Here is an 18,811-nt window from a genome sequence, read left to right as displayed (position 1 = left end):
CAAAACCCCTAAACCTCTCATCGTGAAACATTGTCTAACACCGTGAATTTAAATTCAATTTTTGAAGTTTTTTAACACCACCACCATGAAAATCGTCGATTCATCGTCCATCATTTCTCTATTTTCAATACCTCCCACATCATCGTGTTCCTTGTGTCATTTCGAGTCCACCAGTGTCCTTCATGTATCTGTCGTCGTTGGCGATTCAGGGATGTGAGGAAGTTAAAGTTTCTGACGTTTTAAATTCTAGCTCTCTGCCAATCAAAATTTTGAACCGAGCTTGGTAAGTGTCTCAAAATCCCTTAAAATAATTTTAGGAAATTTTGTAAAATTTTTCAGGACTCTCAGGCCACGGAACGCGCCCCCACGCGCCGCCCCTGCGCGTGGGGAATGTCCACCGTGTGGTGGACAGTTTTGAACCGTTGACCCAACCTGGTTTGATCGAGTCGACCCGACCCAACCTGACCCGACCCGACTGTCTGACCCGACCCGACTGTCTGACTCGTTGATCGTTGACTGAACGTTGAGCATTGACTTTGACCAAAAAGTCAAAATTTGTGAAAAGACATATTTTAGGTTTTTCGACGTCCTGAGTCCGATTTCGAAGTCCGTTTTGCCAAATTCGAACCTAAAAGCCTCCAAATTGTCAGTCAAACCCGAACATGCATATGTACTTAAGGGTTTTTAACTTCGAATAATTAAGGTAAGACTTGTAACTGATAAATTATTATTGTTTGAATGTACTATAGACTTATCTGACCGTTCACCATCTCGACCTAGCTCTTCTTGATCTATTAAGCTACGAGAGCCGATAGTCACTCGTATGAATCGTGAACTTTGTGAATATCTGATTTAAAATATTACTCTGATATTAACTATGATTGTTATGAATTATGTTTGAGCACTATAGCAGAGCGTGACAAAGCCGGTGCTCAATAATTTTACTATGTGCCTATTTTACGAGGTGTGTTCCCTATATATTACTTAATTATTTTATTTTTTTAACATGTGGTACACTGAAATCTATGGTTACGGTTTTATTGATGTACCGACTTAATGGTGATGGCTTATGGATTATGATTTCTAGCTGATTATTGGTTTTCACTGGTATATGATTACAATGATTAAGGATTTATGGAAATTATGTCATTGTATAAATTGTATTTTTGAGATACTAATTTATAAAGTACAACTCTGATCAAGCTGGTAAATTCTTATGGACCTAATATGACTCTTGGGTAGGCTCTGTGGCCCTGAGATCATTCTTGGGTAGGCCCTACGGAGATTTTTCTTAGGTAGCCCCCGTGGCCCCGAGAACTTTCTTGGGTAGGCTCTCAGGCCCTAAGATATTCCCTTAGGTTGGCTCTTTATATAATGGGTTTAAACTACAAGTTTAAAAAGCTAAACTACATTATGATTTAAGAGATTTTACTGAACTATTACTTGTTTAGTGTACCTATCATGCTTTTATCATACTGTTGGGACACACTGAGCCTAGCTCACTTTTCAAAATGTTTCCCCTTTCAGATATTTTTTGTTAGATACCCAGGATCAAGAACTTGGAGGATCAACACATTTCGTATAATCCATCTGATTGTAATGTTTTTATCTTGCAAGTTAACTTTATTATTGAAACGTATAAGTTGGGTCTAGGGGGTTACATTTAATTAGTATAAGAGTTTTTGGTTTTTAAACCTCACACTATGAATGAGTCCAAACTGAAAATACGGTTTTGAAATGTTTTACAAAACAAGTCACTAAGGCCATGTCACAAAGTTTTTACAATTTTAATTGTGTTCGAGACTCCAAGGCCAATCTAACCCTAGGTTTTATATTCTGTAGTAAACTCGAGATCCACCAAGATGAGTACTAGACGTGGACGTCGATCTACCATGGGCGAGGTCTAGTAACTAGATTTGCAGTCCCGATAGATGAGATATATGTAGAACCCCCACCTCCGATAGATGATCCTGCTCCTACGACAATCATTTAATGAGAGAGTATTATTTAGCTCAAAGATGACAGCAGTTTCAAGACCTGGTTCAGGGAGATATGATTGTTTCTGAGTATGATATCGAGTTCTAGAATATGTTGGAGTATGGATTCAGTCTGGTACCAACCGAGAGAGATGGATGTCATAAATTTGCCCTCAGATAAAGATATGAGCTGCGTAGGCAGGTTTGACCCACCAGGATGAGATTTTTGATATGCTGGTGGGCAGAACGAAAGATGTTGAAGAGATGGAGGCTTTAGTACCTGGTAGAGAGCGTGTTGATCAGGAGCGATCTAAGAAATCTTTTGGCCCAACTGAATCATCTATATAGTCCGGGAAGAGGACTCGTACTTCGGGCCCTCAGAAGAGCATTACACATTTCAGGCCTATAGCATCTTCACCTTCAGCTGTTAGTAGAGGTGGTTTTTTGGGTTCGCTTCAAGTGCCTCCTTGTGACTTTTGTGGTAATCGACACGTAGGAGAGTGTTGTAATAAAACCGGCGCATGTTTTCATTGTGGATCCAGAGATCATTTTCGGAGGGACTGTCCACAACTAGCTTCATCTGAAAGGATAACTAATCAGACTCCTACGCGTTCATATACATCAGTTCAGACCCAAACTAGAGGTCGTAATCTAGAAAAGCATTCTACATCAGCATCCAGGGCAGATAGTAGATCCCGGCCCCAGCAGAGCCGAGAGCCTACAGTTTCAAATGCCAGACAATCAGCTCTAGTGTATGCTACCATACGTCGGGATGACAGAGATGAGCTAGAGGTTTTTGCAGGTACATTTACCATACATTATGTTCCATACTTTGCATTACTAGATAATGGCTCCACTCATTCCTACGTATCGAGTTAAGTATCTCATAACCTTCAGATTTCAATTGAGGACACTGATAATATTGTTACGGTTACGAGTCCAGTAGGACAGTTAGTATTGGTGAATAAGGTATTTCGGCGTTGTCCTCTGGAGGTTCATGGTGAAATTTTTCTTGTCGACCTTATGGAACTTCCTTTAGAAGTGTTCGATTTAATTCTGGGGATGGATTGGTTGAATAAACATAAGGTTAATTTGGATTGTGAATACAAGAGAACTACTATGAATACTTCTGATGGTCGGATTGTTGTGTTAATTGGGGAACGTCGTGGCTATCTCTCTAATATAGTTTCAGCTATGGAAATTGATCGTATGGTCTGGAAGGGATATGACACTTTCATTGCTTGTATTTTGAACATTAAAGGTTCCTTATCCATGATTGAGGCGATTCGTACAGTTAGTGAGTTTCTGGATGTCTTTCTGGAGGAGTTACCAGGGTTACCTCTAGATAGAGAGGTAGAGTTTGAGATTGAAACTTATCCAGGATCTGTACCACTTTCCATGGAACCCTATCGCATGTCTCCAAAGGAACTTAAGGAGTTGAAGGTTCAGTTACAAGAATTATTCAATCAAGGATTTATCATGCATTGTACCTCACCCTAGGGAGCTCCAGTTCTATTTGTGAAAAAGAATGATGGATCATTAAGGCTATGTATTGACTATCGGAAGTTGAACAAGATGATGGTTAAGAATAAGTACCCACTACCCAGGATTGATGACTTATTTGATCAATTACGAGGTGCTACTGTATTCTCTAAGATTGATCTTTGTTCGGGGTATTATGATTTATTGGTGATACCTTTTGGTCTTACGAACGCTCCCGTAGCTTTCATTGATTTGATAAATCGTGTGTTCTGACCATATTTAGATCAATTTATAGTAGTATTCATTGATGATATTCAAGTCTATTCCCGAATAGAGGTAAAGCATAATGACCATTTGAAGATTGTTCTACATACTCTGAGAGATCATCAGTTGTATGCTAAGTTGAGCAAATATGAGTTTTGCCTTCGGGAGGTGTCATTCCTTGGGCATATTGTTTGGGAAAGAGGTATTTAGGTGGATTCGAGCAAGATTGAGGCTATTGTTAGTTGGAAGCGACCAAATAATGTCTTTGAGATTCATAGTTTATTGGGCTTAGCAGGTTATTATAGACGATTTATCGAGGGTTTCTCCATCATCGCTGCTCTATTGACAAAGTTGTAGAGGAAGAATGTCCCATTTGAATGGGGGCGAAGCACAACAGGAGAGTTTTGAGAAATTAAAGGCGGTTTTGACTCAAGCACAAGTATTGACTCAACCAGAGTCCAGGAAAGATTTTACAGTGTATAGTAATTCTTCACACTCATGACTCGGTTGTGTTCTAATGCATGAGGGTAAGGTAGTGGCTTATGCGTCCTGTCAGCTATGACCGTATGATTGTAATTATCTGACCCATGATTTGGATTTAGCAACAGTGACATTTGCTTTAAAGATTTGGAGACACTATCTCTATGGGGAGAAGTGTTACATTTTTACGGATCATAAGAGTTTGAAGTATCTTTTGACTCTGAAGGAACTTAATTTGAGATAACGTCGTTGGCTTGAAATTTTAAACGACTATGATTGTGTGATTGACTATCACCCGGGTAAAGCTAATAATATTGCGGATGCTCTGAGTCAGAAGACTATAGCCAATCTAAGTTTTTTGTTTACCAGAATGAAACTTTATGATGATGGAACTCTATTAGTTGAATTACAGGTAAAGCCGACCTTGGCCGAGGAGGTTAAATGTAAGCAACCTCTTGATAGCTCCTTACTTCCCATCTTTATGCAAGTAGAACAGGGGATGAACTCAAACTATGCCTTTGATCATAATGGAGTTTTATGCTTTAAGGGTCGATATTGTGTGCCTGATGATGCTGAGTTAAGGCAGGCTATCCTTAATGAGGATCACAGTAGTCCATATGCTATGCACCCCAGTCGAGATAAGATGTACATGAATCTGAGAGAGAGATATCATTGGATTGGCATTAAGAAAAACATCTCTGATTTTGTGGCTAGATGTTTGACTTGTCAGTAAGTTAAGACAGAACATCAATATCCTTCAGGGTTGTTACAACATATCAAGATTCCTGAGTGGAAATGGGATCGTATTACTATGGACTTCGTTACTGGGTTACCTTTGACACTTTCAAAAAAGGATTCGGTCTGGGTAATAGTTGATAGGCTAACAAAGTCAGCTCACTTCATTCCTGTGCAAGTAAATTATACGTTGGACAAGCTGGCTAGGTTGTATATTTCAGAGATTGTCATATTGCATGGTGTCCTGTTATCTATAATTTTTGATCGAGGTCCGAGATTTACTTTGAGATTTTGGAAGGCGCTACATATGGATTTGGGTACGATATTGGATTTTAGTACAATATTCCACCCACAAACTGATAGTCATTCTAAGAGAGTGATTCAGATTCTGGAGGATATGCTGTGGGGCTGCGTGATTGATTTTCAGGGTAGCTGGAGAAATTTTTGCCTTTGGCTGAATTTGCTTACAATAACAGTTACCAGGCCAGTCGTATGGCACCCTACGAAGCACTCTATGGGCGTAGATGTCGCACCCCGATATGTTGAACTGAGTTGTATGATCGAAAGACTTTGGGACCTAAGTTAGCGCGCAAGACAGAGGACACAATCAGATTGATCTGTGATCGTCTGAAAGAGGCATTTGATAGACAGAAGTCTTATGCAGATCAAAAGAGGAAAGATATTCAGTTTGAGGTTAGAGATCAAGTCTTTTTAAAAGCATCCCGTAAAAGAAAGTATTGAGATTCAGGCATAAGGGTAAATTGAGTCTAAGATTTATTGGACCATTTCGTATCTTGAAGAGAGTATGACCTGTTGCATATCAGCTTGAGTTACCTCTCCAACTCAGTCGTATTCATGATGTCTTTCATGTATCTATGTTAAGGCGATACCGTCCAGATCCAGGTCATATTATTCAGGTTGAGGAGGTAGAATTGAGACCTGATTTTTCATATGAGGAGGAGCCCATTCAGATTTTAGAAACGGATGAGAAGTTCTTAGGCGTATTTCAATGGTCAAAGTTTAGTGGAGTAACCGTGGCCCCTCAGAAGCTACTTGGGAGACATTGGAGTCAATGGAGGCTTAGTTTCCTCATCTATTTCCATAAGGTAAATTTCGAGGACGAAATTTCTTGTAGAAGGGGAGAATTGTCACAACCTGGAAAAAATAAAATAATAAATATAAGCAATTTAGTAAAATTTGAGGGTCAAATTAAAAGTTTCCATAACTAGTAGGTAATTTTAGAAGTTGAAGGAAATTCAGGGACCAAACCCTGAATTTAACCATTTTGTTTTGGCATGGATTTCTAATAAATGCGTTGAATATGTTTCTGGGTGTAAACCTGAAACCAATTCTTAAAACTTCCTCCCCGCATACCTTCCTTCCAAGGCCGATTCTGTCGCCGTCATACCATTCCAGTTTGCACCACCACTTCCGTTTGGTTTGTTGTTGATCGGTGAACAAAACCCTGTAAACCTCTCATTACAAAATATTATCTAACTTCCGTGAATTTTGATTCAAAATTCAAAATTTTTTAACACCACCGCAGTGAAAATCATCGATTCATCGTCGATCGTTGCTCCGTTTGACACCTCCCACATCATCGTGTTCTATGTGTTGTTTTGAGTCCACCGGTATCCTTGTCTCCGTCATTGCATGAGGGATGTGAGGAAGTTAAAGTGTCTGACGCTTTAAAATTGAGCTTTCCGCCATTCAAAATTTTAAACCGAGCTTGGTAAGTGTCACAAAATCCCTTAAAATAATTTTAAAAATTTTATAGAATTTGTCGAGACTCCCAGGCCACCGCACGCGCCCCCACGCGTCGCCCTTACGCGTGGTAGACAGTTTTGAACCGTTAACCCAACCCGACTACCCGAACCGTTGATTGTTGATCGTCGACTGACGGTTGACCGTTGAACGTTTACTTTGACCAAAAATTCAAAATTTTTGAAAAGTCATATTTATGTCTTTCGACGTCCTGAGTCTGATTCCGAAGTCCGTTTTTCCAAATTCGAACCCGAAAGCCTCCGAATTATCAAGCAAACCCGAATATACATATGTACTTATCTGATCGTTCGCCAACTCAACCCAGCTCTTCTCGATCTAATAAGCTACGGGAGCCGATAGTCACTCATATGAATCGTGAACTTTTTGAGTACCCGATTAAAAATATTACTCCGATATTAATTATGATTGTTATGAATTAGGTTTGAGCACTGTAGCAGAGCGTGACAAAGCTGGTGTTCAATAATTTTATTGTGTGCCTATTTTACGAGGTGTATTCCCTATATATTACTTAATTGTTTTATTTGTTTTAACATGTGGTACACTGAAATCTATGGTTACTATTTTATTAATGCACCGACTTAATGGTGATGGCTTATGGATTATGACTGCTAGCTGATTATCGGTTTTCACTGGTATATGATTACAATGATTAAGGATTTATGGAAATTATGTCATTGTATAAATTGTATTTTTGAGATATTGATTTACAAAGTACGGCTCCGATCAAGCTGGTAAATTCTTGCGGATCTAATGTGACTCTTGGGTAGGCTCTGTGGCCCTGAGATCATTCTTGGGTAGGCCTTGTGACTTGAGATTTTTCTTAGGTAGGCCCCGTGGCCCCGAGAACTTTCTTGGGTAGGCTCTCAGTCCCTAAGATGCTCCCTTAGGTTGGCTATTTATATAATGGGTTTAAACTACGAGTTTAAAAAGCTAAACTACATTATGATTTATGAGATTTTACTGAACTATTACTTGTTCAGTGTACCTATCATGATTCTATCGTACAGTTGGGACACACTGAGCCTAGCTCACTTTTCAAAATGTTTTTTCCCTTTCAGATACTTTTGGTTAGATATCTATGATTAAACACTTGGAGGATCGACACATTTCAAATAGTCCATCTAATTGTAATGTTTTTATCTTGCAATTTGACTTTATTATTGAAATGCATAGGATGGGTCTAGGAGGTTACATTTAATTGATATCAGTGCTTTTAGTTTTTAAACCTCGGACTGTGAATGAGTCCAAACTAAAAATACGATTTTGAAATGTTTTACAAAACAAGTCACTAAGGCCATATCACAAAGTTTTTATGATTTTAATTATGTTCGAGACTCCAAGTGCCAATCTAACCCTAGGATTTATCTTCTATAGTAAACTCGAGATCCACCAAGATGAGTGCTAGAATTGGACGTCAATCTAGCCGTGGGCGTGGTTGAGTGACTAGATTTGCAGACCCAGTAGATGAGATACGTGTAGATCCCCCATCTCCGATAGATGATCCTGCTCCTACAACCCCGACGAATCTGCCTCCTTCATCTGGTATTGGCATGACTACTCCGATAAGATGAGCGACTGGTACTGAGCTCAAGTCTACCAGAGTTATATTAGATGAGAATTTTGGTAGACAGATTTCTTTAGTTGATTCAAGGAGCAGTCTGAGCTGCTGGCATTGTATTCGAGGTTCCTATTTCTCAAACTCTAATTGTAAACGGATTTATGACATTTAGTGGACTTACTGGTGAAGACCCGACTGAGGCCAAGGATTGGCTTAGTGATACTGAGCGACGTATGGACCAGCTATGTTTAGATCCACATCGACATTATTTAGGAGCAATTTCTATGTTGGATAGGAATGCTCACACCTTGTAGGAGTCAGTGGTCAGTAATGTTCCAACTGATTGTTTGACCTGGGATTTCTTTAGAGATCGCTTTAGGAGTTATTTTATGGGAGAGCGTTATTTAGCTTAGAGACGACAGCAGTTCCAGGACCTGGTTCGGGAAGATATGACTGTTTTTTAGTATGAGATTGAGTTCTTGAAATTGCTAAAGTATGGATTCAGTCTGGTACTAACCGAAAGAGATAGATGCCGTAAATTTTCCCTCGAACTCATATATGAGCTGCGTAGGTAGGTTGTGACCCATCAGGATGAGATTTTTGATGTGCTGGTAGGCAGAGCAAAAGATGTCGAGGAGGTGGAGGCTTTAGCTCCTGGTAGAAAGTGTGTCGATCAGGAGCGATCTAAGAAATCTTTTGGCCTTACTGAATCATCTGCATAGTCCGGGAAGAGGACTCGTACTTCGGGCCCTCAGAAGAGCATTACACATTTCAAGCCTACAGCATCTTCTCTTTCAGCTGTTAGTGGAGGTGGTTTTTTGGGTTCGCTTCAAGTGCCTCATTATGACTTTTGTGGTAATTGACACATAGGAGAGTGTCATAAGAAAACCGGCGCCTATTTTCATTGTGGATCCAGTGGTCATTTTCGGTGGACTGTCCACAACTAGCTTTATCTGAAAGGATAGCTAATCAGACTCCTACGCATTCACATGCATCAGTTCAAACCCCAACTAGAGGTCGTAATCTGGGAAAGCATTCTAGATCAGCATCCCGGGCAGATAGTAGAGCCTGACCCCAGCAAATTTGAGAGCCTGCAGTTTCGAATGCCAGACAACCAACTCTAGTGTATGCTACCATACATCGGGATGACAGAGAGGAGCCAGAGGTTATTGCAGGTACATTTACCATATATTTTGTTTTATACTTTACATTACTAGATAATGGCTCCACTCGTTCCTACGTATCGAGTTCAATATCTTAAAACCTTCAGATTCCAGTTGAATAAACTGATAATATTGTTACGGTTACGAGTCCAGTATGACAGTTAGTATTGGTGAATAAGGTATTTTGGCGTTGTCCTCTGGAGGTTCAGGGTGAAATTTTTCTTGCCGACCTTATGGAACTTTCTTTAGAAGTGTTCGATTTAATTCTGGGGATGGATTGGTTGAATAAACATAAGTTCAATTTGGATTGTGAATACAAGAGAGCTACTCTGAAGACTTCTGATGGTCTGATTGTTGTGTTAATTGGTGAACGTCGTGGCTATCTCTCCAATATAGTTTAAGCTATGAAAATTGATCGTATGGTCCGGAAGGGATATGACACTTTCATTGTGTGTATTTTGAACACTAAAGGCTCCTTGTCCATGATTGAGGCGATTCGTACAATTAGTGAGTTTTCGGATGTCTTTCTGGAGGAGTTATCAGGATTACCTCCAGATATAGAGGTAGAGTTTGAGATTGAAACTTATCCAGGATCTGCACCTTTTTTCATGACACCCTATCGCATGGCTCCAAAGGAACTTAAGGAGTTGAAGGTTCAGTTACAAGAATTATTCGATCGAGTACCTCACCATAGGGAGCTCCAGTTCTGTTTGTGAAAAAGAATGATGGATCGCTAAGGCTATGTATTAATTATCAGAAGTTGAACAAGATGACGATTAAGAATAAGTACCCACTACCCAGGATTGATGACTTATTTGATAAATTGTGAGGTGCTACTGTATTCTATAAGATTGATCTTCGTTCGAGGTATTATCATTTAAAAGATAAAGGTTCCGATATTACGAAGACTACCATTCACACTAGATACGGGAATTATAAGTTTTTGGTGATGCCTTTTGGTCTGACAAACGCTCCCGCAGCTTTCATGGATTTGATGAATCGTGTATTCCAGTCATATTTGGATCAATTTGTAGTAGTATTCATTGATGATATTCTGGTATATTCCCGAACCTAGGCAGAGCATGATGAACATTTGAAGATTGTTCTACATACTCTGAAAGAGCATCGATTATATGCTAAGTTGAGCAAATGTGAGTTTTGGCTTCGGGAGGTGTCATTCCTTGGGCATATTGTTTAGGAAAGGGGTATTCAGGTGGATCCGAGCAAGATTGAGGCTATTGTGAGTTGGAAGTGACCCAATAATGTCTCTGAGATTTGTAGTTTATTGGTTTTAGCAGGTTATTATAGACAATTCTCCATCATCGCTGCTCATTGACGAAGCTGTTGAGGAAGAATGTCCCATTTGAATGGGGTGAAGCACAACAAGAGAGTTTTGAGAAATTAAAGGCGGTTTTAACTCAAGCACCTGTGTTAACTAAACCTGAGTCCGTGAAAGATTTTACATTGTATAGTAATGCTTCACACTCAGAACTCGGTTATGTTCTAATACAGGAGGGTAAGGTAGTGGCTTATGCGTCCCGTCAACTATGACCGCATGAGTGTAATTATTCGACCCATGATTTGGAGTTAGTAACAGTGATATTTGCTTTAAAGATTTGGAGACACTATCTCTATAGGGAGAAGTGTTATATTTTTATGGATCAAAAGAGTTTGAAGTATCCTATGACTCTGAAGGAACTTAATTTGAGACAATATCATTGGCTTGAACTTCTAAAGGACTATGATTGTGTGGTTAACTATCACCAATGTAAAGCTAATATCATTGTGGATACTCTGAGTCAGAAGACTATAGCCAATCTGAGTTCTTTGTTTGCCAGAATAAAACTTTATGATGATGGCACTCTATTACTTGAATTACAGGTAATGCCGACCTTGGCCGAAAAGATCAAATCTAAGCAACCTCTTGATAGCTCCTTACTTCCCATCTTTATGCAAGCAGAGCAGGCTCAGACTATGCCCTTGATCAAGATGGAGTTTTATGCTTTAAGGGTTGATATTGTGTGCCTAATAATGCTGAGTTGAGGCAGGTTATCCTTAATGAGGCTCACAGTAGTTCGTATACTATATACCCCGGTAGAGATAAGATGTACATGAATCTGAGAGAGAGATATCATTGGATTGGCATGAAGAAAGAAATCTCTGATTTTATCGCTAGATGATTGACTTGTCAGCAAGTTAAGATAGAACATTAACATCTTTCAAGGTTGTTACAGCATATCAAGATTCCTAAGTGGAAATGGGATCATATTACTATAGACTTCGTTACTGGGTTGCCTTTGACCCCTTTGAAAAAGAATTCGGTCTGGGTAATAGTTGATAGGCTTATAAAGTCGGCTCACCTCATTCCTGTGTGGGTAAATTATACGTTGGACAAGCTGGCTAGGTTGTATATTTTGGAGATTGTCAGATTGCATGGTGTCCCGTTCTCTATCATTTCTGATCGAGCTCCGAGATTTACTTCGAGATTTTGGAAGGCGATGCATATGGCTTTGGGTACGAGATTGGATTTTAGTACTACATTCTAGCCATAAACTGATGGTCAATCTGAGAGAGTGATTCAAGTTCTGGATGATATGTTGTGGGGCTGTGTGATTGATTTTCGGGGTAGCTGGGATAACTTTTTACCTTTGGCTGAATTTGCTTACAATAACAGTTACCAAGCCAACTGTAACATCCTCAATACCGGGTTAGTGACCAAATTATGAGATTTTAAAGTTTAGTGACTAAATAGATAAGTTGAAAAGTTCAAGGACTTAATTGAAATATTTGTGTAGGATGATTTAGCAAGAGAATAAAGAATTAAGGGGCAAATGGGTCATTGAGTAAGAAAATTAATTAAATATTATTTGAGGTTATCTTATAACCCACGTGGAACACAATTGTGGGAAACAAAGGTTTCCATACTTCTCTTCTTCAACTTTCTTCTTCTCCAAATGTGAAGCTACATAAGCCAAGGTAAGTTGGATTTCTTTTGGTTAAACCTTAATATTCAAGTATGGTTTTGATTAATAAATCCTTAGGAAAGATGATGCAGATAAAAAGGGACTTAGAAACTCAAAGAATTGTAAAATATAGAGGATTCAAGGTAAGAGGTGTATAAGTGAAAATTTGAATAAGAAGATTTAAATGAATTTAGGAGCTGAATTTGACTTGTTATTGGTGTGAATAAGAAGTTATAAGTGTTAGAAAAAAGTTTGGACTACATGGAAAATTTAGTAAGATTCTTAGTTTTAAGAATTTGGTTGAAATATGGGAGATAATAAGGTGTTGGAATGATAGAAGTTAATTAAAATGGTTGTAGTTGATTTTAGTGGTATGACAGGAGATTTATAGGATGAATTTTAGTGAAAAGTTGATGAATTTTTGGGTGAAAAAGCCTGTTCTGGGCAAGGGGTACCGATACCCTATGAATGGGTACCGATACCCTAAGAACAATTTTGAAGAACAAATTCATGAGGTAGAGATACCTAAAGGAAGTGTACCGATACTTGGGTACCAATACCAACAGGCAGGTATCAATAGCTTAGAATTTTGAATTTAATTTGTGTACAGATACCCTAGTAGTGTATCGATAACCTTCTAAAGGGAATTATCGGTACCATACATAGGGGTACCGATACCTCTTAGGGGAAAAATGGAAAAGTTGTTCATTAAATAGTTAAGGATCGAGTTATAATATTTAGGTTTCTGATAATGGTCTTGGGAATTATATTTATGTAGATACTGAGCCTTAACAAGTTCCTGAACAATTAGCAAGAAAGATCGATCGAGGGAAAGACAAAGAGATCTAGGTGAGTGCATATGCATAGCATGATTATAGTAGTATATTCATCTTTACACTTGTGATAAGTCTATATTCAATACCTTAACATATAATTCATTTAATATTATGATACATGATATGAATTTATACTATATGCATTATGTGACATGTTTTAAATGAATATGCATGAAAAGTTACATGAGTTATGTGATAAGGGTAAGAAATTATATGTCTATAAAATATACTATGTGAATTGTGAAAAGCCAATGTTATGTAGATGAGAACTATAGGTATAGTTGGCATGCCAAGAGTAGAGGGTCTACGCGGTCCTTCGGGACATATATGTATTCTTTGAACATATATGAGGTCTTTTGAGACACATACTTGATCCTTGGCATATGTATATGATTCTCAAGGAATTTCTATGTGGTCCTTATGGACATCTTATATGGCACTTCGGTACATTTCTACGCGGCACTTTGGTGCAATTCTACGTGGCACTTCGGTGCATTTATACGAGTTGTGGTGACAGCATAGTGCACAACCTCAATAAACTCATATACCTTAGGTTCTTAGTATGGTATCATGAGCTAATGAACTTATTAATATGAATTCATGATTGATAATCTAATAGGCTTATGTGTAAGAAACATTATGGTATAAATTGCATTGATAAAATGTGTGTTTCATTATACTTCATTTCATTATGGCATTATCATTATATTTTATTTTTATTATTGTTCTACATCACTAAGTCGATGACTTAGCGTGTGAGTGTTTCACACGTCGAGCTAAGAAGGTAGTCAAGCAAGATTAGACAGCTGGGATGACATTTTCCTGTAACTATCAGATCATAAGTAACGTAAATAGTATGTTATTTTGTTGTGTAATTCAATGTTGGCATGTAATCAAATGTTAAGTTGTGTATTCTCTGATTATGTTTATAAGTTTTTTTTATTAAACTAATGTAAATTATGGGATTTCATAATATAAGTTTAAATTTTCTATTGTTTTGTACAAGTCTATGGTCTTAAAAGGTAATATGATAACTCGGACTCGTATTTGGGTCGGGTACAGGTTGGGGGTGTTATATTTAATGGTATCAGAACTATGGTTTAGCCTATTCTAGGCATAAACCGGAGTCCAAAGTGTCCTTAAATGAATACATGCTAACTTTAAGTGATAACTTCTTATCTGATTTAAAAATGAGTATTATGTCTTACTAATAGAATGATATGTTTATTTTATTAAATGTCCAAACATAGTAGCTCCAGAAATAAAGCGGGAGAGGATAGGCCAGCGGAAAGTAGTAATTTACCTGCCCTAGCCAGGCAAGGTGAAGGACAAGCATCTTAGGGAGTGCCTGTACAAGACCAGGATACGTTTTTAGGACGTTTGACACTATTCTGACTCCAACCTCCTGCTCCATCAACTCAAAGAGTGAATATAACAAAAGAGTTTAGAGGATTAGGATCTCCAGAATTTAAGGGAGAAGCCGAGGAAGGTCCGGTTGCGGTGGATCTTTGGCTAAATGATCTAAAAATCATGCTAGATAGTCTCCACTGATCTGAAGTAGAGAAGTTGGATGGGGTTGTATCTTTACTAAGGGGACAAGAGAGGATATGGTGGAAGAACGTCACCATGAGGATGTCAAGTGACCAGTTAACTTGGTCTCTGTTCTTGGAAGAATTTAAGCACAAGTATATTGGAGATCAATTTATCCGGCAAATGAAGCAGGAGTTTATGAACTTGAAGCAGATAAATCGCTATGTATATGAATACGAGTGTGAGTTTAATAAGCTGAGTTGGATTGCAGTTGAGCTTGTAGAAAGAATCTTGTGAATGGTTTGTGGAAGGCTTGCGCCCTAGATTGAAAAAGATATTGATAGTACTGAACTTATTCTCATTCTAGGAGGTGGTTAATTGTGCTAAAACTCTTGAGAGAGCTCATAATGAAAGATTTAGGGATCAAAGAGTTCAGACTTTGAAGAGAACGAGTGCTTCTTCAAGCTCTGAATTACCAAAAAGAGGAAGAGATTCAAGATTTCGACCTCAAGCTAGATCAAAATCAGTTGCATCCTCTGCTAGAGGAGCAAGTTAGGCGAGAGCTAGACAGACGCAATTAATGGGATCCGGTGCTAGGAGATCCAATCAAGGTCAAGCAAGATAGTGCCAACATTATGGAAAGAATCATTTTGGGACATGTCGGATGGCTTCCGGAGCTTGTTTCCGATGCGGAGATACCGGACATTTTATTCGGGATTGTCTATTGATGGTTGGTGAGTCTGCACCATCGGAGAGAGATGGTTCTTCCTCGCAAAGAGGAGGAGGAAGAGGTAGAGAGAGGAACCAGTCTGAATCATCTGCACAACCAGAAATCTGCTCAACCACTCGGGTATATAATCTAAAGACAAGTGAAGACCGTGATAATCCCGAGATTGTAGCAGGTACCTTCCAGCTATTTGATAAATTGATATTGGTATTGATTTATTCGGGTTCCAATTATTCTTATTTTAGTAGTAAATTAGTAAGAGAATTAAGAATTCTATTAAAAGCTACGAATAATGATGTGGTAGTAACAAATCCTTTAGGGCATAGTGCTTGGGTAAATAAGGTTTGTAAGGGGTGTCCCATAAGGATTCAGGGAATTGAATTCCCTGCTAATCTGATAGAACTACCCTTTGATGAGTTTGAAGTAATTCTGGGAATGGATTGGTTGTTTCGTTACTATGGGAATATTGATTGTAGATTGAAAAAGGTAACTCTGAGAAGTCTAGAAGGAACATAAGTGAATGTGAGCGGTGAGAGTTAGTCCTTTAGTAAATATAATATCGGTGATGTCGGCAAAGAAATTGTTGCTTCAGGGATGTCAGGGTTTTCTTGCTTCAGGGATGTCAAGGTTTTCTTGCAAATATGGTAGATGCAAGAGCTAAAGAAAAAGGTTTAGATAAGATTCCAATAATCCGAGAATTTTCTGATATTTTCTCGGCAGAGCTGCCAAGATTACCTCCAGATAGAGAGGTAGAATTTCAAATTGAGGTGATGTCGGGAACAGCTCTGATTGCAATGGCACCTTATCGTATGGCTCCGAAAGAATTGCAAGAGCTGAAGAATCAATTGCAAGAGTAAATGAAAGGGTAAATTAAACGCTTACTCACTGAACTTTACTTTCTCTCCTATCTCACTCATCATACTTTCAATTTTTTTCAATTTGCTCACTAAACTTTAGACATTGAACTTTTTTGGTTACTCTATCGTTAAATTTCTAACGGTGTTATGACGTTGATGTATTAATTGAAAAAAATTAAAAGTACAGTGAGTAAACATGTAATTTATCTTTTTAATTATATGTCCTACATGGCATGTTTTACTATTAAAATAGGCCACATAAGCACCCGGTTACGGAGTAAACGGTCGATTGACCAAAAAAGTATAATGTCTAAAGTTCAGTAAGTAAATTGAAAAAAAAAAAAAAGTACGGGGAGTGAAATAGTAGGGAGAGTGGAGTTCAAGCATGTAATTTACCCTAATGAAATCACATTGAAGGGGGAAAAACTGTCTTTGAACAAAAAGTAAGGGGAAAGTAGAGAGTAAAGATGTCAATTAAGAAATTATTTTTATTACAAAAACTCTTAATTAAGGTTTAGCTAAGAATTTGTAATTAGGATAAATATCATAAAATAATCCGCTTTTAGGTATTTGATTTTATCAGTTATTCATTTTAACACTTAAATTTTTATTATATTCTTTTTAGCCTTCAAATTTTTATTTTATTTATTAAATTAACTTAAATATGATGAAATACTATCGTCTTTAAATTGGCTGTCAACTATTTTTTTATATCACACCATCAAAAAAAATTTAAAAATTGAAAGATTAACTAATATGTCCTTGTTGGGATGATAATATCAACGTTTCTTTTTTTATAATTTTTAATATTTTTTTAAAAAATGATACCATGGCATAAAAGGACAAATAACTGATGTTAGCATTCAAATAAGGACAAAATAGTGCAACTACTTTGTCAGTTTTGGGTCAATTTGATAGAAGATTTAAAGGTCGATAGTGAAGAAGAATGTAATTAATGTTTAAGAGATAAAATGGCTAACCTGATAAAGTTCATAGAATTTGTCAAAAAAACTTTGATTTTGGTTCATGTGAACAGATCAAAATTTTGTTCTGATTCAGTTGTACATATTTTAAAATAGATAAATTATTTTATTTATTGGATAAATATAATTATTTATGTATGCAATATGTAAATAAATGATGCTAAATCGATAAATGTTTTAGTAATTTATAAAAATTGAACAGAACAGAACTTTATGTATGCAATTACCCAAAATCAAAGTTTATGTATCACATTACACATAATATCATAGTTCATGAGTAATTGTGGTATTTTCTATTGTGAATCGCTTAAGCTTGGAGTAATTTACATTTTAGATCACTAAACTTTAAATTCAAATTTTATTTGGATCACAAACCTTTAAATTAATCATTTTATTTTTTCTTTGAATTTGTTTGGATGGGAAGTTTGATAAAATTTTAACAAAAATATAGTGCTTTTTTTTTTGTCAATGTAATGCAAAGTAAAGATGTGTGGATCTTTTCTAGGTACTGTTGCAGATAACACTCGATATGGACCAAACTTGAGAGGGAAGAAGTTAAGTGATGTTGAAGTTTCCAAGTTGCTAACACTTGCAGATCTATCCCTCCTTTCTCCGTAAAACTGGTGGTGAATTATCTGTTGGTCAAGCTTAAAGAGTTGCATTTGCTCGGACACTGGCTAATGAACCTGAGGTAACCATGTTTTCTGCACTTTCCATGTTTCATTACTTCAAAATAACATGGTTTCTTTTGTTGGATATTGAACTCTTAAACTTGGGTTTTAAGGTTTTGCTGAGGTAGTCATTACCCCAGGCCCCAGCTGATGTGTTGCATTCAAACTTTGCTGCATTTGCCATGTTTTTTATTCAGTTTCCATGATTTTTCTGACCTATTACCTCAAAAAGCTTGATTTCTTTTGTTGTATATTGACATCTCAAACTCGGGTTTTGCTGAGGAAGCCATTACCCCAAGCCCCAGCTGATGTGTTGTATTCAAGCTTTGCCGCATTTGCCATGTTTTTTGTTCAGATTCCATGATTTTTCTGACCAATTACCTCAAAATAACATAGTTTCTTTGCTGTGATATTGATTGGTCCGAATTACGGTTTTGCTGCTGGATGAACCAACAAGTGCCTTGGATCCGATCTCGACACAGAACATAGAGGATGTGATAGCGAAGCTCAAGAAGAAAAGGGGGATGACAGTTGTAATGGTTTCTCACAGCATCAAGCAAATCCAAAGGGTTGCAGATATGGTTTGCCTTCTTGTGAATGGTGAAATTGTTGAAGTACTGAAGCCTAATGAACTATCTGAAGCCAAGCATCCCATGGCACAAAGGTTTCTTCTGCCAAGTTCTTAAAATACTTCCCATCATTGTTGTTATATTTCCCTCTCTTTACCTATGTTTGGTATTGATGACAATTTGGTTTAAACTATGTTAAGCATTGCAATTTGTAATTTAATCTTTATATGAA

The 18,811-nt window shown here is 37.5% G+C and overlaps 1 pseudogene; it reads left to right on the top strand.

Annotated features, from left to right (window-relative positions):
* Positions 1 to 15,436: 15,436 nt before the first annotated feature.
* Positions 15,437 to 18,795, top strand: LOC120129449 (annotated as a pseudogene).
* The last annotated feature ends 16 nt before the right edge of the window (positions 18,796 to 18,811 follow it).

This window comes from Hibiscus syriacus, unplaced genomic scaffold (assembly GCF_006381635.1).
Source record: "Hibiscus syriacus cultivar Baekdansim isolate YM2019G1 unplaced genomic scaffold, ASM638163v2 tig00110500_pilon, whole genome shotgun sequence".
Taxonomy (NCBI): domain Eukaryota; kingdom Viridiplantae; phylum Streptophyta; class Magnoliopsida; order Malvales; family Malvaceae; genus Hibiscus; species Hibiscus syriacus.
This window is presented reverse-complemented; position numbering and strand designations above follow the sequence as displayed.